General features: G+C 44.0%; 1 pseudogene; it reads right to left on the bottom strand.

Moving 5' to 3' along the window:
• Positions 1-730: 730 nt before the first annotated feature.
• On the bottom strand, positions 731-848 carry LOC124778424 (annotated as a pseudogene).
• Positions 849-5,137: the final 4,289 nt, after the last annotated feature.

Here is a 5,137-nt window from a genome sequence, read left to right as displayed (position 1 = left end):
AGCGCTATAATTGCAAAACTGATTATTTCATATCATAGATATAGCATTGGGTGGGCCAAAAGTCACGAAAGGGTTACACCTGTGAGTAACTATTTTTATTTTTTATTTTCTCCTTTTTTTTCTTTGGGATTCGGACAGAGGAAGGATGAGAGATTTCATACTGAAAAATTCAGCACCATTCAACGAAACAAAATTGTGGACTTTCGCTTTGAAAACCAGATTGTTCTCACACACCGTGAATGTCGCCAACATTTCAACGACGGGAGTGGACCATCGGAATCCATGATCCGTCACTTGATTCAACGTTTCAGACAACGGGATTCGATGATCGATTTACCACGATGTGTAAGACAAAGATCGGCCGGTTCAGAGGACAACATTCAACGAGTGCAAGACAGTGTTGAAGAGTACGCAGGAACTTCGACGCGAAGACGTTCTGGCTAACTGGGGTTGGCAAGCAGTCATTTCGGCGAATTCTAAAACTCGTTGTGAGTCCTTACAAAATCCAGCTGATGCAGCAATTAAAAAGCACTCCGTCACTAGGCCAGATGTGGCCCACTGGGACCATCCGACCGCCGTGTCATCCTCAGCTGAGGATGCGGATACGAGGGGCGTGTGGTCAGCACCCCGCTCTCCCGGTCGTTATGATGGTTTTCTGTGACCGGAGCAGCTACTATTGGGTCGAGTAGTTCCTAAATTGGCATCACGAAGCTGATTGCGCCCCGAAAAATGGCAACAGCGCATGGCGGCCCGGATGGTCACCCATCCAAGTGCCGGCTACGCCCGACAGCGCTTAACTTCAGTGATCTGATGGGAGCCGGTGCATCCACAGCGGCAAGGCCGTTGCCCCAACAGTTAACACACACAGATTATCGTCAAAGATTTGTATTGCAGTTCGAATATAGGAGTTGATCGCAGGAAACAATGATTTCATTCACAGGTTGCTGACGAGTGACGAAGTGCATTTTTCACTTACTGAGTTTGTTAACAGACGAAATTGTCGGTTTTGGGGCAGTAAAAACCCATATGCCATGCAAGAGCGGAAACTGCATCCTGTAAAATTCACTGTGTAGTGTATCATGACGTCATAAACTATCTCTGGGCCATACGTCCTTGAAGATGATAAAGCTAATGCATTGACGGTGCATAGTGATCGATAACGAAACACGATTACGACTATTGCAGGTTCTGAGCTTGTGAAATAAGATGGGGCCACAGCACACACGGCAAGGACCTCAACTGGGCTTCTGATGACCATTTTCGGCTATCGGATCATCTCGGGAAACACTGACACAAACTGGCCCTCCCGTTCGCTTGACCTCTCTCCGTTTGACCTCTTCATGAATCATGTGTTACACATGGCCGGTACCTATCAGGCCCTGAGATTATATGCCATACGTAAGTGTAATCAATTACCCACCGTTGATCTTTAAGTCTGAGAAATACCATGAAAGCTGATAACAAATAATGAAACTTATTCATAGTTATAACCTCTTCGCGGCGTTTGGCCGATGTTCTTGCTCAATCCGAGTTTGAGTGCTGTTTTTGGTGGCCTCGTCATCTACTGGACGTTAAGCCCTAATCTCCTTTTCTTATTTCTTTGTGTCTCTTATATTTTGTGAGGTTCCGACACCGACATCCGACAGTTCATGTTTTAAAGAAATGTGCAGTAGCTCATGGTGTGATTCGGTGGTTGAGTTGGTAAGTGATGGACGTCGGCATTTGATCCCCAACGTATACAAAGGCCAGGCATGACAAAACTATACCACCTGCTATTCAAGATACATCAGACAGGCGAAATAACCACAGTCGTAAAGAAGACCGCAATATTCCCCATTCCAAAGAAGGGAAGTGTTGACAGATATGAATACTATCGAACTATCAATTTAATAAGTTAAGGTTGCAAAATTGTGGCACGAATTATTCGCAAGAGAATGTAAAAAATGGTAGAAACCGACCTCAGGGAAGTTCAGTTGGGTTCCAGAGAAATTTAGGAACATGCGAGACATCCTGCGACTTATCTTACAGTATAGGTTGAGGAAAGAGAAACATACGTTTATAGCGTTAGTAGATTTAAGGGAAGGTTTACTATCTTTTGGTTAAAAAAATCGATTTTTTTTGCATTTTTGGATCCATAAAAGTGTTTAGAATCCACCCCTTAAACGGTTTTTCCGAATACGGAACGGATTTGTTTCTTATTCGCGGATGAACAAAAAAAGGCACCTGCCTGAAATCGGCCTTTTTCACGCACCAGTTTTTTCTTTCGGAGGACGAGTTATTGTACCGGTGTTTGGGAGGAAACACATAAAATTCAAATGAAAGTTTGGACGCGTGTGTTTGGAAGTTACCCCCCAAGCATTTGCATTCTGGTGCGAAGACTGTGGAGATTGCGACTTTCCTTGCAGTGAGCAGCTTCAACGAATGGTATTCAGCAATTCTGAAGACCATGACAACGATGGACGTCACCCTGGGACCCTATTCGACGCAGTTCGCCACGCATCCGGACGACCACCGGATTCAAGCGGCCGAAAACCGCTTGTCACCGGCCGTACGAGCGGCTCTGGAGCAGCGCAGGATGGCCCAGATCGAGCAAAGCGCCCTCTGTGAGGAAGAGGAAGGACTAGTTTATGGAACCGGAATAGCAGATTGAACGTACGTTGCATAATACTGCATTTATGTGTAGTTAAAACTTCAAACGCGTTTTTCTCGAAATGACGTTTTGTTTTTCGCGCAGTTTGGTAATTTCAAATCTACTGAACCGATTGGCATGATTCTTTGTTTCCAACGAAGCTAACTAAATTGTCTAGGAGTTGTACCACTTTTATTCCGATCCATCAACTGTAAATATATGTACTTGGCCGACGAAGTCGAAAAATCGATGAAAAAAACCCCTATTTTTTTCAAATGACCGCCCTTTTGTTTGCTATGGTCCAAATAACTGAAGCGAGGTACAAATCCTAAAGAATTTATATACTTCGCTAACGTCAACTCAATTTTGATTTCAGACGAACTGGCTGATCTGTGACGTGCCGCGCGTGGTCTACATCGAAATTTTGCTGCGTCCCGACGACACTTCCGCCTTTGCTCTTCGACACTTCCGATCGAAAAAAATTCCAGTTTGTAGAGGAAATCTCAATAAACATTTTGACGAAATTTGACATTGCTATCTATAACACATCCCGAGAAAAAATTCTCAAAGAACATGCTTTTTTCGGGCCAAAGAAAGTAAACTTCCCCTTAAAGCTTTTGACAATGTTGATTGGAATACACTCCTAGAAATTCTGGAGATAGCAGGAGTAAAATACAGGACGCGAAAAGTTATCTACGGCTTGTACAGAAACCACAGTACAGTTATAAGAGTCCAAGGGCCCGAAAGGGAGGCAAGACTTGAAGAGTGAGACAGGGTCGTAGCCTGTGTCCGATGTTATTCAATCTGCTTACTGAGCAAGCAGTAAAGGATACCACAGAAAAATTTGGAACGGAAATGTACGTTTAGGTATAAGAGACGTTTACCTCCGACGTCGTAATTCTCTAACAGACCGCAAATGATTTGGAAGAACAGCTGAATGGAATGGATAAGGTTTTTTTTTTTTTAAAAAAAAAAAGAAATTTTAACACCAACATAAACAAAAGTAAAACGAGAGTAAGGGAATGTGGTTAAATTACGTAAGATGATGCTGAAATAATTAGATTGGCATTTTAGGCAGTAAATCAATCAGCCCTACAGACTACTAGACTACTGCTTCAGTCCCTCCCAAATACTGTACGTTGCGTGCGTTACCAGGTCGATGTATTGTGCGTAGACAATGGCTGTCTCTCAATCTGGTTGCTAAAATTCTGTCTTTAACAATTCGTAAGTTCGATAAGTTAACCACAGGAAGGATCGCGACAAAAACAACAATTTTTCGCTGTCAGTCGCATTGTTGCTCCGTTTGTGGGCGCGACAGAGGAAACACGGAGCCCGAGCGACTTATCTGCTGCTGTGCGGCGAGTCTGTCGGGAAAGCTGAGAACCGTTGGATTGAAGGTCAAGCAGCCTCTTGGCCCACTGAGAATGCTGCAAGGTCGGCGCTTCGATAGCGATAGCGAGTATGCCGTAGCTCCTGTTCGCTGCTTTCACTCCCAACACGGTTCCGCTCCAACGTAAGGAAACTACCTATAACTGTTGTGTCGTACAGTTTCCATCGTAATGTCACACCCAACCGGCACCTACGTAACTAGGCTCAAGCTGCTGGGGATTCTGCAAAGTTTTCCCACTGCCACTGATCTTCCACGGAAATGTTTTGCCACCCAGTGTGCGATTTGCTGGGGGGGATGGGGGGATTTCCCCCCCCCTCTGCATCAGACCATCCCCTCCTCTGGTTTTAGTTTATGCATCCCAACCTGGGATGTAAAACTTTACATATAATTTAAATTTGTGGAGCCGAACACTGAAAGTTTTTAATAAGTCTTACTATTAATACTATTAATATGTTTCAGTTTTCTATCATCAGAATAAGTACAGTTTTTCACAAATGTGCCTCTACTTTTTGAATTCCCCTCGTATACCTGTATAAAGATGATTTTGTAAATAAGCTTTACCTGTAATGTACTTCTAAAGGTATAACAAAGGATGGCTTTTCTGATAGCACATACGCGTGAATAGTGAGTTTCGGCAGTAACATCTATTTATAAATAGCTGTTTAACCATGCGTAACGTCACGGTCCAAGCTAGTAACATATATAATTCTACTAACCCCCTAAGACATCCCCCCCCCCCCCCCCCCCACACTGGTAAAATCACAAATCGCACCCTGAGGCAAACACAAGGGAGACTAAACAGCATGCGTTCCTAAGGAACTATTTGTCGAGGAATAATAGTCGCGGCTTTTTAACGACTTAAACTGTGTGTTTACGTTATGACAAATTTCATTGAAATCGATCCACGTAGTACAAACAGACAGGCAGTTCACTGCAGAGGTATCCTTGCGGTATTACGATATTCGAAAATGGCGGAGCTGGTGTATAGCTAAGAGAAGCGGTGTACGGAGAGGCTTCGAGTAATGACTTGAAATGAACCTACATCTACGTATACACAGGCCCAGATCTGGGGAAGATAGGAGAGGGGGGGGGGGCAAACCGGGGTATCTGCATGGGCG

Source organism: Schistocerca piceifrons, chromosome 2, assembly GCF_021461385.2.
Source record: "Schistocerca piceifrons isolate TAMUIC-IGC-003096 chromosome 2, iqSchPice1.1, whole genome shotgun sequence".
Taxonomy (NCBI): domain Eukaryota; kingdom Metazoa; phylum Arthropoda; class Insecta; order Orthoptera; family Acrididae; genus Schistocerca; species Schistocerca piceifrons.
Note: the sequence above shows the minus strand (reverse complement) of the source record. Positions and strands in the feature narration are given on the sequence as shown.